The sequence below is a fragment of the Oncorhynchus tshawytscha genome, linkage group LG19 (genome assembly GCF_018296145.1).
Source record: "Oncorhynchus tshawytscha isolate Ot180627B linkage group LG19, Otsh_v2.0, whole genome shotgun sequence".
NCBI lineage: Eukaryota > Metazoa > Chordata > Actinopteri > Salmoniformes > Salmonidae > Oncorhynchus > Oncorhynchus tshawytscha.
The window spans coordinates 40,226,802-40,249,026 of NC_056447.1; the positions used below are offsets into that span (position 1 = coordinate 40,226,802).

Here is a 22,225-nt window from a genome sequence, read left to right on the forward strand (position 1 = left end):
AGATGGCATTTGGCATAAAGACTTAATATTTAGCATGACAATAACAATTCAACAATCGGGTGGGCTGTGAGCAAACTTCACATCACAGTTAGAAAATAAAAAGTTTGACTAAGACCATTTCCTTAGAGTGTTTATACTGTACAACCAAAGTCAGACTTCAGACTATACCTCAATTTAAAAGTTCCATTTTATGTTTGCCACAACATAAACCCTCCTGGGTTGTCATCCATTAGACACCAGCTGCTTCTACAGTATTGCCAGCATGCTTGCTTAAAAAGCATTGGAAATCCATGCCTTCTTTGTGAGGCTGCTGACTTAGCCACCAGCGAGATGTCCCGTCTCAGTTTAAAGGAATCCTAAACTTTGTTGTTTTATGTTGTTTATTTCTTCATGGCTATTGACTGACTCCACATGAAACCTGACCAGTGCTGTCTGTAGTGTTCACAGAACGTCCTAGCTAGCATAGAAACACACAGAGATTAGGGAGGAGCAGCTCCCACACCACGAAGAGACAAAACGTCACATGCATATTATGCACCCACACACATACCACAGAAACAGCCACACTCGTCACACAATCTGATAAGCGCAGCTATACCTCTTCGTAGGGATTTATGCTGACAACGTTGGGCTTTTATTTGCTTTTCTCTCCGCAATTTCACCCTAGAAATGGCTTGGCCCGGCAGTATCCCTGGGCGATCCCCTTTTCACAGGGCTAACAAATGTAACGGATGTTGCTACGCTACTGAGTGGCCAATAGGGAACACTGCAGCATGGAAACTAGCTGCCAGAGGTCACTGCTGTACTGGGCACTGGGCAGTACTGCTGTACACAGCCTCTCTCTCTCAGGCAAGCCAGCCTGAACAGCATACCAAGCGGGGGCTCACAGCTCAGTTAAACAAATCACTGGGATTCAAAGTTTGCTGGAGCTGGAGGGACTTATTGTTGGTTATTGCTGACGGGGCACTTTGTTTGTGGTCAGCGAGTCACAGAATTAATTATTCTTCTGCTCTCCACCCTGGTTTCACAGTTTGTGCTTGGCAACTGGTGTACCCAACGATGTATATAAACCCTGGATGACTGACAGGGGTTATGTACTGAAGCCACCACGCTGCCATCTTGGTACTCGTCCTCCAGTGTAAAAAAAGATTTTGGAAGCTATAGGAATGCATTTATTATGATTAAAAACAAGTATATATTATTTTGAGTACTAATGTTACTGTCCCCACTACAACCCCCAAAAAATACTGAAATACATGTAATTTTGTCCTTGAAACACTTCATTGAAATATTGTAGAATTCCATTAATTCCTGTGGAGGACTGCTGGGGAGTACCAACATGGCCGACCGGTAGCTTCAAAGCCTCTCAATGGCCAACAAATAGCATCAGCAATCCAGGGTTTATACACATCATTGAATGTACCTCATTTTAATTGGAGCTCCTGAACCTCAAGTTTTTTCTTATTTTTGTCAGAGCAGCTAACTCAGACATGAATACCTTTATTTAACTAGGCAAGTCTAGTAAGAACAAATTCTTATTTACAATGACGGCCTAAGAACAGTGGGTTAACTGCCTGTTCAGGGGCAGAACGACAGATTTGTACCTTGTCAGCTCGGGGGTTTGAACTTGCAACCTTCCGGTTACTAGTCCAACGCTCTAAACACTAGGCTACCCTGCCGCCCCATATGGGGGCAGAGCTGGTTGAATGTGTTGAATGCATTCTGCAAATTGTTTCTACTGCCATTTGGTACATTTAGGATCCCATCTGGGCTTCCCAGTGTGTTTCCATGTGTGCCTCCTGTCCTCTTGGGGCAATATTAATTACTACACCACTGAGACTGTGCCGGGAACAGACCACTTTCCTGGTACACATAGTTGCCTGGAGGTCAGGCCTTGGCCCTGTGATGCTGGGGAAACTGGGAAAACTCAGAGCCGACTAGGGTGGTGTGGGGGGTGTCTTTCCTGTTGCCATCGACCCAGGGCCTTGGAGACAGCCAGACAGGAAGCAGGCCCTATACCCTAGCAGTGAGAAACTCTCTCTGGGTAGCCTCTAATTTACCCCCAGGAGTGTAGTTCCTGTTAGGCCCATTATCAGCCTTTGTGTAAACTACCCAAAATACCCGAAAGGGTTTTCCCTCCTAATTAATAGAGTGTGTATAAATTATCCTAAAGCAGTAGGGAATCAAATCAGGTAAGTATTTCCCACCATAAAATGAATCATGAAAAAGAGGAGGATACCTAAACCTGACCAGATTAATAAGCCATCTGATTTTATGGTTTCTTGTCTTTGGGGAAGCCAAGTGGTATTTAGCTCATGGATGACATTTAAAACAAAGTCAAATGTAAAAACTAAGTATGGTAGATTTTATAAATGTTGTCATTATTGGTTAATAAAATGACCTAAATACTGAAATGATATATAACAAACAAATGATTCAAGTTTGATGGGGTACAAAGAAACAGTCCATCACACGACTGGAATAAATTAAGTAATTTAAAAAGGTGATGTCATGTCTTACCGGCTTAGATGTGGTGGAGGCCAACTGAACAGAAGCAGTTGGACCACTTGATGTAATGGAACAGCCTGTCAAACAAAAGAGAAAAAAAAACAGGGGCTGAACTTCAAGCTGACTCTTGATGAAATACAAGATGGATGGGGACATTTTAAAGTACAAACCACATACAGCTACTGTAAAGAACAGGCACACAGCAGTGAAGTGTTATTTGTGGGTAGATGTTTTGTAGAAGCCAGAATGGAGTCTACAGATAATGTGAAGGTAGGCTGTGTGTTTTGTGAATGAGTGAGAGTGCAGGCAAGTGGCAAATGTCATTCAGGGGCCATTAAAGGACTGGGAGATCACAGAAAACAATATTTAGCCTGACACACACAACTCTAAATTGGTAAACGAGGTCAACTGCTCCTCTGCCTGTGCGTGTGATTGTCTGCTGCACATCTGTTTATGTATGTATGTGTGTCTGTGCATTCACCTTTAAAAACCTCTACAGGCAGATGGCAATTGTTATCATGTTATTGAACCACCAACACATGGGAATGATACAGCGGAAAGCAGTACAAGAGGCAATGCACTTGTGATAAACATAGTATTTCCTTTGGAGTGAATTGAGTCAATGAAAATGGCGAACTGCTGTCTATTTTGGGCCTTTGGAAATTCCATAGCCGTTCCATGATCAAATGGACAAAATGTCTTATGGGTGCATTTAAACACTCAAGAAGCTATTCTAGCTATGATTAATAAGCTACCGAGCAGAGATGTCATCCTTTTCTGGGTAATGGGCATGCCAAATCTGTCAAACCAGAGGTTAGAATGAGTCAGTGAGTGTCTAAGTGGAAAGAATGCAGGTTGACAGTGAGTGGAGCGAGAGCTTCCAGTCTATTCCATGAGCTCATGCTGCATTAGGCTGTGCAGGTCTGAGTGGCATCTTCCTCCATTTTCCTAGTTAACAGCAGGCCAGCTGCTCAGCTGCTCTCTCACTCTTTCTTGTGGGGCTTTTCTCTCACATGGCACTCATTCAATTACAAGCAGACCAGTCAGGGCCTAGGTGCTCTGCTTCCAGCCCCAGCCACTCAGCCCCAGTCCCACTCAGTTCCCATTGATTGTGGAGTGGAGGGTGCAAGGGGTGGGAGGTAATAAAGAGAAACATTAACTGCGGACATGGTATTTTTAAGAGAGTACATTCATTTTTTTTAAATAAACATGTCATTAGTTTTTGTTTTGTTGTGGATCTCAAACCATAAATAAACCTGTGAAACATAAGTTAAAGATGGCAATGAACTGGCAATTGGTATTTTTCTTTCTTCCTCGAATCTCCTCCTGATTCCTACATTTCTGGGAAACCAGACTTCACACTCCACTGCTTTCATATTGTTGTTCTCCTGTGAAACCTTGAAGGGAAAGTTCAATTTTATGTTGTTGTTTCCTCCAAATTGTTTTTAAAATGGGTTAGCTGGTTCCTTGGCAATGTCCAGAATCTCCTGGCTAGTATTTATCATTATTGGTTAATGGAAAATAAGCTTAACTTCAAAAAAGTGTAATGTCCCTTTAAGACGCCCATGTACAAGCACTGGGGATAGGGACAGAATCTCACTTGAGATAATATCATCTTTGATATCAGATCTCAAGGATTATCAAAGGAGAAGAGATCTTATACGGCACTCAAAGAATAGCAGGTGTGCCGACAAAGAAAAGGAACAAATCACCTCAATACATTTTCTTTCATTTGCTGACCTTTGTACCTTTTCATAAAATCTTCCAACAGATGACAGAGCTTAAAAACTGCATGCTTGGGGGTGTTAATAACAAGACTGAAAGCTTTTCACAATACATCTGATTTCATTTAGCAGGTTGAGCTAGTCTTTCCCAAAGTGTTATAATTACTCCATCTGTACATTCTCACAGCCTACACACTGAGTATGACCACCAGGCCTGGCCTATTAAACATCCTACACACTGAGAATGAACACCAGGGGTGGCCTACTAAAAAGGAAATTAATACTTCATATTTTACATTAAACAGTCAGGAAGGGCGCTGATTCTATACAGTAAATCCAATGTGAGCCAGAATGGCTGCTGCCTCTAATAAGAGTGAGTTCCTCTGCTGAGCGGGTTGCCAGGTCTGTGGTGTATTCCCCCTTAGGTTTTAAATTCCCCACTCTGGTAGCTTTGGAGAAAGAGAGAAGAGCCCTGGTGTCCCTGGCAGATACCCTGGTACTCCCCTCCCCTTTTCCGCCTCCTTCCTCTCTCCTCCTTGGCAAAGCAATCAGCCCTACGTTTGGCCTCAATCAAATAAAATAAAATGTTATTGGTCACGTACACGTATTTTGCAGAAGTTATTGTGTTGACGTTATTATACTGTTGACGTTGAGACGGGTGTTTAACATAATTGCAAAATGTTTTTCTAATGATCAATTAGCCTTTTAAAAGGATCAACTTGGATAAGCTAACACAATGTGCCATTGGAACACATGAGTGATGGTTGCTGATAATGGGCCTCTGTACACCTATGTAGATACCATTTTTTTTAAATCAGCCGTTTCCAGCTACAATAGTCATGTACAACATTAACGATGTCTACACTGTATTTCTGATCAATTTGATGTTATTTAAAATGGACAAAAAAAAGCTTTTCTTAGAAAAACAAGGATATTTCTAAGTGACCCAAAACTTTTGAACGGTAGTGTATGTGTGTGTGTACACACACACACACACACACACACACACACACTTGCAGCACAGGTATCCCAATGTCAGATCATCAGAAACTGAGATGCTGAAATATGGTAATGTCAAAAGCAGAGCCACGCGTTTTGATCCTTAAAACAGTGATATACTGTGCACCGCACCCGTATTGACTGGAGGCATTTTATTTGGCGTGACCCTGCATTGCTGATATCATTCGGAGGGACAGGTTACGTCGCACAAGTGGAAAAGAAATTGCAGCCATCATTCACTGTATTATACACTAGAAAAGTAACATGAAAGTGGATTTGGAGAGCACATCTTAAAAATGGCAAGCACTTTAATAAAGAGCAAGAGAGGTGCTGAGAGCCCTGAAGTTCTACCCCAGAAACTACAGATCATTAAATCAGAGAGGTCTATTCAGAGCTTATGGCAACGGACACATTTGGACGATCCCCAAGACATATCTGGAAATTCTGAAATCACTACAAGGCCCTGATACATGACATTGTCAGAAGCGGAACGCATACCTATGTATTCCACAATAATTACATTTTAATCTATAAAGCTACTAGCTAAAGCACTTTGCATACTAAGCTTGTCACAGCTTTGTATATCAAATATGACAATGCCGTTACAATACCTGCAGTATGTCCGTGTCTTCATATAGTCCAGTCATCCCATTGGCCTGTCTGTCTATAACATATGAGACAGGGACAGACAGGGGCCACCTAGGCATCGTGGACAGCATGGGTTCAGAATTTATTACACACTAATTACACAGTAATTAGGCCATCTGTGCATTATTTATTTATTTAACAAGGCAATTCAGTTAAGAACAAATTCTTATATACAATGTCTACACCAGCCAAACATGAATGATACTGGGCCAATTGTGCACCACCCTATGGGACTCCCAATCACAGCCAGATGTGATTTAGCCTGGATTCGAACCAGGGACTGCCTCTTACACAGATGCAGTGCCTTAGACCGCTGCACAACTCAGGAGCCCATTAACAGTGCAGAATATTTCAGATCAGTTATAAAACACCTTAAGCATTAAAAGTGTAGGGCCAAATATCACAAAATGGGACACAAGTGCAGATAGGCTTTGTTACAGTTCAGATTCTAAAAATACGATTCAGATTACAAAACATTAATTACCTAAATAACTCTTAATGGGAAAAATGTTTCCCTGCAAGTGAAAAGCGATACAGAAAAATAAACTGTTTGAATTAAACAGATACTTTCCAAGGAATCAGGTCAAAAACAGTTGCATTTGGTGCAGTAACAATTACTTAATATTTAACCATGTTATTAAACACACTTTTGCCTAAATTGGGTAAATTTCTGCCAATACTACTGTCAATCAAGGAATATAAAATCACATACTGTATACGCAACATGATCGGTAAACACAAAAACAATGCAAAAAATATTGTTCACCATCTGCAAGTGCTAGTCAAGTAAAGTGCTTCTTGACTTGTAAAGTGTACGACATTTGAATGAATACAAAATTATTAGCAAATGATGGATTAAGATTTACACACAACTAGAAGCAGCTTGTGTATGATGCACCAGCTACTTTTGTCAGCTGCCCACATCAGTGTTCCTCTTGCATGGTCTGAGAGCTCCTGTCCTCTCCTGCAGTAGCAGAAGCAGCAGTGTGCTAAGTCTCATAGTCCTGTCCCAGTCCTAAGAGTGAATGATGGGATCCTTTCCTGACTGACACAGCTTATCCCAGCTTATCCCAGCTACACATGCACACACACACACACTGACAATCTCTCCCCACAAACCACACTACCCTGTCCCAGCTGCTTTCCTTGCACACTGGCAGCTGAGAAGCATAACTTAAAGGGATACTTCAGGATTTTGGCAATGAGGCCCTTTATCTACTTCCCCAGAGTCATATCAACTAGTGGATACCAGTGTTATGTATCCCATAGCCAACGCTAACTAGTGCTAGTGCAATGATAACGCTAGTGAGTCGACTCGAGAAACATCTTATAACTTCCTTCACACTGGACTGAGACAAAACAATGGTATCCACAAGTGTATCTGACTCTGGGGAAGTAGATACGGGGCCTCATTGCCAAAATCCGGAAGTATCCAGTGGGAAATCTGAGGTTTTTCCATCTCGGCTAATAAAAATAATTGATTCCGAAAAGTTTTACACTGGGTAGACATAAAGAGGGAGGGAGAAGAGAGCCTTCATATGGAGTTAGTTAGGCTCCATTCATGAATGAAAGGTTTAGCTGCAGGGTCAATCTCAATGTGAACAACAAAGACAAAGTAGTGTGGCGTTAATTTATTCCTTGTTTCATTCTTTTTTTTCTCTATCGTTTTTCAACATTTCTCTACATTGTTGCGAAGGGCCCATAAGAAAGCATTTCACTGTTAGTCTACACCTGTTGTTTACCAAGCATGTGACTAATCCATTTTGCTTGATTGATTTGGATGGATTTGACTGAGAAACACATGCAGAGAGAGTAGACTACCTCTGTCTGTGATTCACATTGGTCCTGTACCCTTGGCAAGGTGCATTTAAACATCATTCAATTCACACAATGTCTGAAGCTAAGGAGAAGTGAGCATGTTAGACGTTGCCGTTGGGGCACAGTAAATTAAATACCACTTTACATTGACAACTATTAGAACCAAGAAACTTGTGTTGTCTGTTCATTCTTTTGTTTCTGGATAATATAAGTCCTCATTTCTAAATTGCTCTTTTAGAATAGGTACTATATAATAATCCTCTTGACGAGAGCCACATTATTAATTACCACTTTGGACAGTATGAAAAACAGGCCTCATTCAGATTTTACTTCAGAGCCAGATAATGACACTACCAAAAAGCCAGACTGGGCCACAAAACCATAAACTCAATCTTAAGAATAACCTCAGTCAGCACTGGAAACTGGGTTGGTACAAGAAGGCCAGTGTGTGGTGCTTATCCCCCATATAACACCATACTGTCCATTTCTACGTACAACATACATATAATGACTCGTACAGTATGTGTCCTCATAGAAAGATTATGACCTTTAGATCCTAAATTGGCTTCCAGAATGCAATAATTAAATCAATCATGAGATGATTCATATCTTCAGTTCATTTTCAGAAAGTAGTCCATTCTTATTGATTTGATATCAAGCATGTCCTGCAAATCACTTGACATTCCTCACCTGAAAATGACATGATAAAGAACAAAATTATGATATATAGTCTTCGAAGTCATATAATTTGAAACACTAATTTTTGGGTCAACATCAGTTCAAAACATTGCACACAATTTTTTAAATAAATCACACCCACTGAAGCTTAACATCTTCTCCACTTGAATTGCTTCTCAGGTATTAATATCCACCTATGAATAACAGATTTATTGAAAAAGAGCCATTGCAAATGATTGGCATGATAACCTCAGTGATGCTGAAGGACACTTTAAAATTACCTTACTTTTATGTGTACCAGTATAAGCATGAGAAAAATTAAAATTATACACCCACTAATTCATTCTATTTCTATGTTATCATCTTTCAAAAGGCCAACGTACAGCCACGATGAGAGTTAAGCTACCTCTGATATGTAGTTAGTCTGGCTATCCAGCAGCCCAATTACTGTGACAGTATTTCCTGATCAGTAGCTAACCATTCAAATGCTGTGACACTGGCCATTACTAAGTTGTATGTGTTATTTAGTGAACTTTAGTTTGTAAAACGGTGTACCACATTTTAGTATGACTTGGTCCTTCCTCATGCCATGTGCCTGTGTAGCGTCCAATGAGTTGACTGAGCCGGTCTGTGGCAGTTCCCACGTCTGTTGGGAAAGCCAGCACTCCTAGACCCATACTCAGTCCCACAGCTGCACAAAGATGGGGGGGGGGGGTTCAATGTAAATAGTACGGGTGGCCATTTGATTAATTGTTCAGCAGTCTTATGGCTTGGAGGTAGAAGCTGCTAAGGAGCCTTTTGGACCTAGAATTGGCGCTTGCCGCTTGCCGTGTGGTAGCAGAGAGAACAGACTATGACTAGGGTGACTGTGCCCTGTGTCTGTGTCCATGTCTGTCCTGTGGTCACGTCTGCACATGGTACATCATTCTCAACCAGTCTCTTGAAGAAGAACAATACTCATGGAAACGCCTAGGCGAACGCTCTCATGGATTCTGATTTATCCTCACAGTTTGAGGCAGAAACCACTGGCATCCTCTCTGGACTGTGTTTTCCATTGCTTTCCATTTCAGGAATTGGCCAATGTTTTCTAATGGTCTTAAATGGGATCAAACGCTTCAAGCCCAAACTTTACCCAGTGGCCCAGACAATGGGTGTATTCAGCCACTTTCCTGGTGTGCAATTTAGTTCCAGAGTTCAAGCCTAGCTCGACTCTCCATGCGAGCTAAGCAAGCATACAGCAGGCTACGCAGCATGCGTGGGTTTAACCCCATTTACTTGTTAAGTGGGGACCCCTCAAAATGTGTGAATGTGTTATAGCAGCATCAAACAAACTCCCGCTGCCGTCCCCGGGTGGTGGATTTAGAGGGGGACAAAGAGAGAGGGAGGGAAGGGGTTAATGGGTCAACTCGTCTGCGTCATCTCAGCTGAGGAGAGGCCAGTCCCTGGAAATGAGGACAAGGACCTCATGACCGTAAACAAACAAAAACACTAACAGATCACTCTAGAATGTATGGATTTCTGCAATGGTCCGAGGACTTTATCAATGTAACATTTCTATTGTATTGACACAGTGTTGTTACTTTAGCCAACCATTTTCACACTTCAAAGAAGCTTGACAGTTTGCCTGCTAGTTTGACTGAGAATAGAACAGGCTCTGGTTTGCGAAGTGGCAAGGACGTATCATGGTCTGCAGGCTTCAGTGGAGAAACTCCTTCTGGCCAACAATGTGCAGAAAGATCTAGAAATTCAAAAAGGCCATCATCCTAGCCTACTGCTTTCAATCAAGAAAAATCCCTGAATCTCACCTTCACAAAATAACAAAAATAAGATTCCAGGATTTGTATGTATTTGTATGGGAAATGCTGATGGTCGTTTCCTTCCTGTGAACTGTTAGTAATCCATTAAATGTAGCTAGCTTGCAGGAAATGTTTGACTTTGTTTAGTTGCATTATGTGAGCACAAAATAATGTGAAGGTCCACATTAAAATGGCCATTGCAATGTATTTGAAGAACCCTTTATAATCCTCCCTTTATAAATTGTGACTCAAATATTAAATGCTTCGGTCTGTCAGCACTGCAGCACCCTTTGTACAGTGCCAGCCTGCCCCGCTCATGGTTACCACTGCAAACAGGGCCCAGACAGCTTTGTATTTAGATGAGAGATGTGGACTGCTGCTGCGTGTGAATTTGGAGGGCCTGTAGAGGGCACTCTTCCATCTAGATGAACAGTATAATTCATGGCTGGAGTGCAGTGATGGGGAAACTGCAGTGATGGATGCTAACAGAGCAAGCTCACAGTTAGATAGTACAAACTGTCATACAATATCCTTCCAGTCATTTAATTAGGCTAACTGGAATTAGGCTAATCCTTTCTTTTCAAGGCACATTTCTTAATATTTATCATGTTATTTGTGAGGGAGAGGATAAAGAATCAAAATGCTTTTTCAAAACAACTCTTACAATTTTATAGCAACATGAAACAAACCAAACAGCTCATTTGTATGCAAATTAAGTGCGGGATTAATGAGGAAAACATAAATAGTTTAACCGAAATCTCTGAGAAGAAAATGGCTAAATGAGAGTTCATCTGCTAAATCAACAGTGTTCTGGGTGTCTGGGCAGCCCAGTGAACACTACTTCCTGTGTGTGAAGTCACTCGTATGACAGAGCAGGAAGGAAGTGCTACGTCAGGAATATCCTCCTGATTGGATCTGCTGACTCAAACTGCCAGCAGCGTCACTCTGTTTTCTCTAAGATAAACACAGCGTCAAAGTAATTATATTAGAGATGGGATTAATGCTAAAAGGAATAAAGAGGTGCACAGGCAGGCACACACACAGCTCGGGTAGCCTAGTGGTTAGAGCGTTGGACTAGTAACTGGAAGGTTGCAAGTTCAAACCCCTGAGCTAACAAGGTACAAATCTGTCATTCTGCCCCTGAACAGGCAGTTAACCCACCGTTCCTAGGCCGTCATTGAAAATAAGAATTTGTTCTTAACTGACTTGCCTAGTTAAATAAAGGTAAAATATATAACACACACAATGCAACAGGTAAAGAGAACAAGAGGCTTCACATACCAGATGTTTGAGTGGAATGTATTATGTTATTGATAGTCCCTGGTGAAACCCCTGGGGAGGACATTCAGAACATCTATTTTAGGGTCATAAAAAGGACAACTATTTACAGAGAAGCTATCCAAATCAGACAGACATCAGACTCAATACACCAGGAAAAGCATTGACATGACTGCATCTTTAGAGCATCATAATCAGTGCTTCCATTTGCTTCAATTTGTGAATTTCAGTGAACCAATAAATAGTCTGGAACCCAAATATGATTTGAGCTTGTGTTCAACTTGCAGTAATGCAATGCAGGGGAATCAGAGTGAGATTGAAAGGCAAATGACCCATGACTAGTCACTCAGCTTGATGTTGGGGCAGACAGCAGGGGAAAGAAGAGGCTTGGCTTTTGCTTCCAGATGCACTAATGACTGTATTTAAGCGGTGTCAAATATAGTTTACGCCAGAGCGAGCAGACCAGTCCAAAACCACGACGGCTCAAGTCAAAACCACGATGGTTGAAGTCCAAACCACAAGGATTTTACGAATGCAGGTGGCAGTGTGGAGTTGTGTAACTCCTCTGAGCACCTACCAGAACACAAGTCAACAGGGATGCAGCTATCCATTCCGGTAGAGCTCCATGATGCACAGCGATACAATTACAATAGGGGTTATAGGATCACATAGGTCGACAGGTAGCCTAGCCCACCGGTTAAGCCTAGATTAGAGGTTAAGGGTGTTGGGCCAGCAACCGAAAAGTTCTTGGTTCAAATCCCTGAGTTGACTAGGTGAATTTTTTTTTTTTTTTTTTTTTTTTTTAAATCAGTAAACTTCCCCATGAGCAAGGCACTTAACCCTAATTGTTCCTTTAAATTCACTCTGGATAAGATAGTCTGCAAATTGGCAAAAAATAATAATCTACATCAATAAAACTCTAAATCAGAGAATGAAAATGAAAAAAAATTCCCTGTCAGAGCTGAGAAGTGATACATGATGTAGTAATTACAGGTATAGTATAGAGGTCGACCGATTAATCGGAATGGCCGATTAATTAGGGCCGATTTCAAGTTTTCATAAGTCGGTATTTTGGGGCGCCGATTTACGATTAAAAAAATATATTTTTGTATACCTTTATTTAACAAGGCAAGTCCGTTAAGAACACATTCTTATTTTCAATTACGGCCTAGGACAGTGGGTTAACTGCCTTGTTCAGGGGCAGAACGACAGATTTTCACCTCGTCAGCTCAGGGGATCCAATCTTGCAAACATACAGTTAACTAGTCCAATGCTCTAACCATTGCACTCCACGAGGAGCCTGCCTGTTACGCGAATGCAGTAGAAGCCAAGGTAAATTGCTAGCTAGCATTAAACATATCTTATAAAAAACAATCAATCATAATCACTATTTATAACTACTAATCCAGTTTAGCAGGCAATATTAACCAGGTGAAATTGTGTCATTTCTCTTGCGTTCATTGCATGCAGAGTCAGGGTATATGCAACAGTTTGGGCTGCCTGGCTCATTGCGAACTAATTTGCCAGAATTTTACGTAATTATGACATAACATTGAAGGTTGTGCAATGTAACAGGAATATTTAGACTTAGGGATGCCACCCGTTAGATAAAATACCGAACGGTCCCGTATTTCACTGAAATAATAAACGTTTTGTTTTCGAAATGATAGTCTCCGGATTCGTATTTCTGTGTGTTATGTTATAATTAAGTCTGATTTGATAGAGCAGTCTGACTGAGCAGCAGCAGGCCCGTAATCATTCATTCAAACAGCACTTTTGTGCGTTTTGCCAGCAGCTTTTCGCAAGCACAGCGCCGTTTATGACTTCAAGCCTATCAGCCTAATGGCTGGTGTAACCGATGTGAAATGGCTAGCTAGTTAGCTGGGTGTGCGCTAATACCATTTTAAACGTCACTCGCTTTTAGATTTGGAGTAGTTATTCCCCTTGCGCTGCAAGGGCTGCGGCTTTTGGTGGGCAATGGGTAACGCTGCTTTGAGTGTGGCTGTTGTCGATGTGTTCCTGGTTCGAGCCCAGGTAGGGGCGAGGAGAGGGGTGGAAGCAATACTATAGTGCCTATAAGAACATCCAATAGTCAAAAGTATATGAAATACAAATGGTATAGAGAGAAATAGTCCAATAAATACTAAATTAACTACAACCTAAAACCTCTTACCTTGGAATATGTTAAAAGGAACCACCAACTTTCATATGTTCTCATGTTCTGAGCAAGGAACTTAAACGTTAGCTTTTTTTACATGGCACATATTGCATATTGGCACATATTACTTTCTTCTCCAACTCCTTTGTTTTTGCATTATTTAAACCAAATTAAACGTTTCATTATTTATTTGAGGCTAAATTGATTTTATTCATGTATTATATTAAGTTAAAATAAGTGTTCAGGGCCTCCCGGGTGGCGCAGTGGTTAAGGGCACTGTACTGCAGCGCCAGCTGTGCCACCAGAGACTGGTTCACACCCAGGCTCTGTCGTAACCAGCCGTGAGGGTTTGGCCGGTAGGGATATCCTTGTCTCATCGCGCACCCGCAACTCTTGTGGCGGACCAGGCGCAGTGCACACTAACCAAGGTTGCCAGGTGCACGGTGTTTCCTCTGACACATTGGTGCAGCTGGCTTCTGGGTTGGATGGCGCTGTGTTAAGAAGCAGTACGGCTTGGTTGGGTTGTGTATTGGAGGACGCATGACTTTCAACCTTCGCTCCCGAGCCGGTACGGGAGTTGTAGCATTGAGACAAGATTGTAGTTACTAAAAAAAAAACTATTGGAGACCATGAAATTGGGGAGAAAAAGGGGTAAAATAATAATAAATAAGGTGTTCATTCAGTATTGTAATTATTACAAATAAATGTAAAATATATATATATATATATTTTTTTTTTAAATCGGTATCGGCTTTATTGGTCCTCCAATAGTCAGTATTGGTATCGGCGTTAAATCATAAAATCGGTCGACCTCTAGTATAGGAGCATCTAATCAGTAGTTTATTACTTCAGACATCAGTAAATGACAGACATAGCCTAGCTGACCTCATTCTGCAAAACATTGAGAAAAAGAAGAGATGACTTCAGAATGATATGTCTTCAGTGAGGAAGCCCGGGGGGAAGTCGAGAGAAATAGCGAGAGGGAGGTCCATGTTTACCGACTTGTTTAATTGCCACGGTGTGGTAGCCTAGCCAAGAAGCCCAGCATGCCTTTCTTCTAGCTCACAACGGTGCTTTTGATTATAGGCCTGGCGGGAGCTTGAGGGAGAGATGGCTGTGCCTTGGCAATGAGCTTCCCTTGTCTGCCATTAGTCACACTGGGGACAACTCTCTGAGGTCCTTCACTTATAGTAGCTACTACTTCACACTGTACAGAAGTGTTATGGTAGGCCTACTAAAAGCGTTAGCTAGGCCACTACTTCACACTGGACAGAAATCAGACACTGTGGCTCAGGGACTAGGTTACATATTGCCATAGAATATTTCCTAGTAGTAGGTGTTTTTACTACATTATTACCATGGTTGCTACTGAAATGGATAGAAATGAACAGAACGATCTACTAATTTAATGTTTTTATTTAATTTATATATTTGTTGTTGCACTGTTGAGAGGAGAGCTTGCAAGTAAGCTTTTCATTGTACTGTGTATCCTGTGCATATGACAAAACAAACATCGACTTGATCTGAGATGCGATGGGAGAACAGAGAGGATGAAGAAAACAAACTTTCCAGGAACTGACAGTTCCCTGCTCTGACTACTAAAGGTTATGTGAGCAACTCTGTCTGGAATAAGTGTAATTCCCCTGCTAGGTCTACAAAAGCTACTCATTCACATTGGACAGGGGTCAGACTATGCTGGCGCAGGAAATAGATGCTGTATTGACAAATTATTTATCCTACTGCAACTCACAAATTAACATTATAAGGGCCTGTGACGTGGGGTACAGATGTGTTCAAGTCGCAGCTGGAAAATCAACAATAATATTTTTTCCTGGTCTGAGAGAGAGACAGAGGTCAATGGTAGGAGTTGTCAGGCAATGAGCAGTGAGTGTCTGTGATAAGTGATTGATGCTACAGACTAGCATATGAACTTTAGGTAGGGACAGAATCATCTTGAGGTCAGAGCATACAGCAGATGAGCGGTAGTCCCATGATCACACACCGGTAGTCCCATGACCACACACACACACACACACTCCCCCATGTCTTCTCAATGTCTCACATATGGGCTCCGTCTCTACTAATGAGGAGCCTTAATGTTCCACTTTGTATTGTTAAATTTCACCACAGCATGATGACATCAACCCAAGGACGCCAGAGGACAAAAATCAGTTAACCACCTAACTGACGAACTCAATTTAACCTTGAGCAATACCCTAGATGCAGTTGCACGCCTAAAAACTAAAAACATTTCTCATAAGAAACTAGCTCCCTGGTACACAGAAAATACCCGAGCTCTGAAGCAAGCTTCCAGATAATTGGAACGGAAATGACGCCACACCAAACTGGAAGTCTTCCGACTAGCTTGGAAAGACAGTACCGTGCAATACCGAAGAGACCTTACTGCTGCTCGATCATCCTATTTTTCTAACTTAATTGAGGAAAATAAGAACAATCCGAAATTCCTTTTTGATACTGTCGCAAAGCTAACTAAAAAGCAGCATTCCCCAAGAGAGGATGGCTTTCACTTCAGCAGTAATAAATTCATGAACTTCTTTGAGGAAAAGATCATGATCATTAGAAAGAAAATTACAAACTCCTCTTTAAATCTGCGTATTCCTTCAAAGCTCAGTTGTCCTGAGTCTGCACAACTCTGCCAGGACCTAGGATCAAGAGAGACACTCAAGTGTTTTAGTACTATATCTCTTGACACAATGATGAAAATAATCATGGCCTCTAAACCTTCAAGCTGCATACTGGACCCTATTCCAACTAAACTACTGAAAGAGCTGCTTCCTGTGCTTGGCCCTCCTATGTTGAACATAATAAACGGCTCTCTATCCACCGGATGTGTACCAAACTCACTAAAAGTGGCAGTAATAAAGCCTCTCTTGAAAAAGCCAAACCTTGACCCAGAAAATATAAAAAACTATCGGCCTATATCGAATCTTCCATTCCTCTCAACATTTTTAGAAAAGGCTGCAACTCACTGCCTTCCTGAAGACAAACAATGTATACGAAATGCTTCAGTCTGGTTTTAGACCCCATCATAGCACTGAGACTGCACTTGTGAAGGTGGTAAATGACCTTTTAATGGCATCAGACCGAGGCTCTGCATCTGTCCTCGTGCTCCTAGACCTTAGTGCTGCTTTTGATACCATCGATCACCACATTCTTTTGGAGAGATTGGAAACCCAAATTGGTCTACACGGACAAGTTCTGGCCTGGTTTAGATCTTATCTGTCGGAAAGATATCAGTTTGTCTCTGTGAATGGTTTGTCCTCTGACAAATCAACTGTAAATTTCGGTGTTCCTCAAGGTTCCGTTTTACGACCACTATTGTTTTCACTATATATTTTACCTCTTGGGGGATGTCATTCAAAAACATAATGTTAACTTTCACTGCTATGCGGATGACACACAGCTGTACATTTCAATGAAACATTGTGAAGCCCCAAAATTGCCCTCGTTAGAAGCATGTGTTTCAGACATAAGGAAGTGGATGGCTGCAAACTTTCTACTTTTAAACTCGGACAAAACAGAGATGCTTGTTCTAGGTCCCAAGAAACAAAGAGATCTTCTGTTGAATCTGACAATTAATCTTAATGGTTGTACAGTCGTCTCAAATAAAACTGTGAAGGACCTCGGCATTACTCTGGACCCTGATCTCTCTTTTGACGAACATATCAAGACCTTTTCAAGCACAGTTTTTTTTTCCATCTACTTAACATTGCAAAAATCAGAAACTTTCTGTCCAAAAATGATGCAGAAAAATTAATCCATGCTTTTGTCACTTCTAGGTTAGACTACTGCAATGCTCTACTTTACAGCTACCCGGATAAAGCACTTAATAAACTTCAGTTAGTGCTAAATACGGATGCTAGAATCCTGACTAGAACCAAAACATTTGATCATATATTACTCCAGTGCTACCCTCCCTACACTGGGTTCCTGTCAAAGCAAGGGCTGATTTCAAGGTTTTACTGCTAACCTACAAAGTATTACATGGGCTTGCTCCTACCTATCTCTCTGATTTGGTCCTGCAAACATAAAGATATAAAACTGTATTTTTTGTGAAGAATACAGTGCCAATCATGAAGTGCGAAAGATCATTCAAATCAGATCCTCACTGAACTTCTGGAGAGAGTTTGCTGCACTGAAAGTAAAGGGGCTGAATAATTTTGCTTTGACGCCATTCTAACACCTGGATAATTTTTTTCAGTTATTGATTTGTTAAAAAAGTTTGAAATATCCAATAAATGTCGATTCCACTTCATGATTGTGTCCCACTTTAAGAAATGGCTTTCTTCTTGCCACTCTTTGTTGTTGATTCTTCACAAAAAATACAGTTTTATATCTTTATGTTTGAAGCCTGAAATGTGGCAGCCTGAAATGTGGCAAAAGGTCGCAAAGTTCAAGGGGGCCGAATACTTTCGCAAGGCACTGTACCTACACGTACGCTACGGTCACAAGACGCAGGCCTCCTAATTGTCCCTAGAATTTCTAAGCAAACAGCTGGAGGCAGGGCATCTCCTATAGAGCTCCATTTTTATGGAACGGTCTGCCTACCCATGTGAGAGACGCAGACTCGGTCTCAACCTTTACGTCTTTACTGAAGACTCATCTTTTCAGTGGGTCATATGATTGAGTGTAGTCTGGCCCAGGAGTGGGAAGGTGAACGGAAAGGCTCTGGAGCAACGAACCACCCTTGCTTTCTCTGCCTGGCCGGTTCCTCTCTTTCCACTGGGATTCTCTGCCTCTAACCCTATCACAGGGGCTGAGTCACTGGCTTACTGGGGATCTCTCATACCGTCCCTGGGAGGGGTGCGTCACCTGAGTGGGTTGAGTTGAGTCACTGATGTGATCATTCTGTCTGGGTTGGTGCCCCTCCCTCTTGGTTTGTGCCGTGGCGGAGATCTTTGTGGGCTATACTCAGCCTTGCCTCAGGATGGTAAGTTGGTGGTTGAAGATATCCCTCTAGTGGTGTGGGGGCTGTGCTTTGGCAAAGTGGGTGGGGTTATATCCTTCCTGTTTGGCCCTGTCCGAGGTGTCCTCGGATGGGGCCACAGTGTCTCCTGACCCCTCCTGTCTCAGCCTCCAGTATTTATGCTGCAGTAGTTTGTGTCGGGGGGCTAGGTTCAGTTTGTTATATCTGGAGTACTTCTCCTGTCCTATTCGGTGTCCTGTGTGAATTTAAGTGTGCTCTCTCTAATTCTCTCTTTCTTTCTCTCTCGGAGGACCTGAGCCCTAGGACCATGCCTCAGGACTACCTGACAGGATGACTCCTTGCTGTCCCCAGTCCCCCTGGCTGTGCTGCTGCTCCAGTTTCAACTGTTCTGCCTTATTATTATTGGTCCATGCTGGTCATTTATGAACATTTGAACATCTTGGCCATGTTCTGTTATAATCTCCACCCGGCACAGCCAGAAGAGGACTGGCCACCCCACATAGCCTGGTTCCTCTCTAGGTTTCTTCCTAGGTTTTGGCCTTTCTAGGGAGTTTTTCCTAGCCACCGTGCTTCTACACCTGCATTGCTTGCTGTTTGGGGTTTTAGGCTGGGTTTCTGTACAGCACTTTGAGATATCAGCTGATGTACGAAGGGCTATATAAATACATTTGATTTGATCAACACTCCAAAAAATATCATATTATGCTGAGGTACTTCTCAAAATGTATATTATTAAAAACCTGTTTCATAGACAATTAAAATGTCACTTTATGATCAAGAGGATCTGAATACTGAGGGATCCATCCACCCCTAGAACTACCTCTATCAGTCCTGTAGGAGATATAAAATATGGGGCCAATTCATCAAACACAGGCCAGTCACAAACTGACTTAAGCTAGCTGGCAAGCTCCTGAAACAAATCATTTCCATATAACACTCTTCGGGTAGTGAGCGATCAGTTATGTATGGATATGATCATTAAAGTTGAATTGCAACCCAATATAGCAAGGGTTAGACATTAATAATATCACTTTAAATAATATATTCACTCCAGAAAGGTAGACTAGTTATCTAAAGCGACACAAAGAAATTGCTCCCTCATGCCTGACTGTGTATACTCCTTCAAGCCTCTGCTAAATAAAGGTTCACAGATACGTACTACAACTCATCTTCCAAACTCTATATTTGGGTTTCCACTTTACTCTCTCCCACGTCATCCATAATGTTTTAGTCTTTATAAAGGACATTTCAAAATCTTTCAACTTCATATTCATCATTTCCAGCACCACCCCAAAAATCAACATGTGAAAATGTCTACGTTGTGTAGTAAAAAAAGATATTGGAAACACTTTCCGCTTACATCAACATATTAGTAGACAATTAGTCAGTAATGCCTACTCATAATTGGTTAAAATCATATGATTTCCACACAACATAGAAACATACCATTTTCACATATGTTGATGCTAGGGTGGTGCTGGAAATTAATATAAAGTTGAATTTTTTTATGTCTCTTTACAGAAACACTAGGACCAGACATCCCTTATGTTACTGTAAAAACATGACCCAAACCAATCCCTCAGATTGTGGCCTTTAAAAATTAAGAGCAATTATGAGGCCTTCATTTCCAAGTAAAGCATTTTTCCTCCCAAGAGAAGCAACCATTTCAATCATGTTAAAGTTTACAGCACATATAGCTGATAGGGATCTTAAAGGTGTTGTCTAATCATCTACTACCTCACCAGTGCTATATAGGTGCCTTGTAAAAGTCCCGTTTTATGCAGCAGTGGTGGCTCTCAACTCAGATAACAGTTCAAAACAGCCAGAGGCCAAGCCCAGACAAGGCTTGCCAAAAACCCAGACAAAGACAATTGTCACTGGCTAAATTCACTGTCAGGAAATCCTCCCCCATTAGTCAACAAGCTAGACATTACCACTGCTACGAGGTAGGGTTGCACTGAGCATGACTTATCGTAGAGTAACAGCCAGTCAAGTCTTTCTCAGTTCTGAGGAACTCTAGCCTTTATAGGTAATAAGACATGTTGTATTTGCCATCATCTACCAAAATACTAAATAACAGAGCAATTCTGAGCCGATAAGGAAGATATCAACATGTCTCAGTCTGAGCAGGACACAGCTTGTCTTCCCATTCATAATACGGTCATTGTAGCACCTGTAAAAGCCTTGCCGAAGCTGAAGTAATCTGAGCTAATGGCAGGGGATGCTTTGGCAGTCACACCAGAACAACAGTTCTGAAACACTATAACCCAACACAGTCTAAACAAGATACCATTAACCGCAAGGGAACCGAGCAAAAGGCTCCCTACCATTTGATAGCAAGCGCAACACAACAGGATGCCTCCATTCCCCGGTTCACACTGAGATTTCAAAGGAAATACTGCTTAAAAACAAGAGCATGCAGAATGCATGGCTCTAAAAAAGTAAACAGCAGTGTGAGGTTGCTCAAATAGCAGTGTCAAAATATAGACACAGAATGTGCTCACAGCGTATGTATAGCTGGAGGCTGCATCCGAGAAGCATTTCATAAATGTGCACTACAGCACAGAAAAGCATGGATACATTTACTGTCTTCATCCTGAAATGAGCAGTTTGAAAAGTACGGGTGTGATCTGAGCTGCTGTTTGTGAGCCAGCCAGGGGTAGATTCACAGTCAGAGGCCAAGCCTTGTTCCTGTTTGTGATTGGCCCTGAGCTGTAGCCACAGAGGGTACAGGCTGGCACTGAGACCCTGAGCCAGATGTCAAAGGGACAATAAAATGCTGATATAGCAGCCTTTGTGGCCCAGTGGCATGGGAGCTACCCAGTGCTGTTCAGACTGTCCAAGAGAATGGGAACTTTCATGAAGGGGCAGCGGAAAAGGGCTCTTGCTGGTCACCATGAGTGTAGCCTATGGGACACAGAGGCAAAAAAAACATAATTGGGACTAGGGTTGCATATTTTGAGGAATATTCAGAGGTGGGAACTTTCCGTGGGAATTAACAGAAATATATGCAAATGAATATTAAAAGCATTTAAATGTAGATGTTTTTTTGCATTGGATATATTTACCACATCATACGGAGACAGAAACAAATATTTTACCTTATCATAAGTAGACAATCATTTGCAATAAAGTGCTTGCAATAGAAGAAAAAAAGATGGTTACAAATTGAAATTTTATTAAATGATCTGACTTCACATGGGATGATTTGACTGAACAACAAAAGAAAAAGGGAATATTGAATGATTCTCCAATGATCCATTGCATCTCCCAAAAATGTTTTCAACATACAGTTGAAGTCAGAAGTGTACATACATCTTAGGCAAATACATTTAAACTCAGTTTCACAATTCCTGAAAATTAATCCTAGTAAAAATTCCCTGTCTTAGGTCAGTTAGGATCACCACTTCATTTTAAGAATGTGAAATGTCAGAATAAAAGTAGAGAGAATGATTTATTTCAACTTTTATTTCCTTTCTTTACATTTTTATTTTATTTTACCCCCTTTTTTCTCCCCAATTTCATGGTATCCAATTGTTAGTAGCTACTATCTTGTCTCATGGCTACAACTCCCGTACGGGCTCGGGAGAGACGAAGGTCAAAAGTCATGCGTCCTCAAACACAACCCAACCAAGCCGCACTGCTTCTTAACACAGCGTGCATCCAACCC

The 22,225-nt window shown here is 41.5% G+C and overlaps 1 protein-coding gene across 1 annotated transcript in view; it reads right to left on the reverse strand.

Annotated features, from left to right (window-relative positions):
- Positions 1-22,225, reverse strand: part of LOC112218755 (tetraspanin-9) — a 289,884-nt gene that overhangs the window by 254,520 nt on the left and 13,139 nt on the right. Inside the window, exon 2 of the mRNA XM_024379867.2 lies at positions 2,521-2,585. The gene's annotated coding sequence lies outside the window, so the exon portion shown is untranslated. The remainder of the gene's footprint in view (positions 1-2,520; positions 2,586-22,225) is intronic.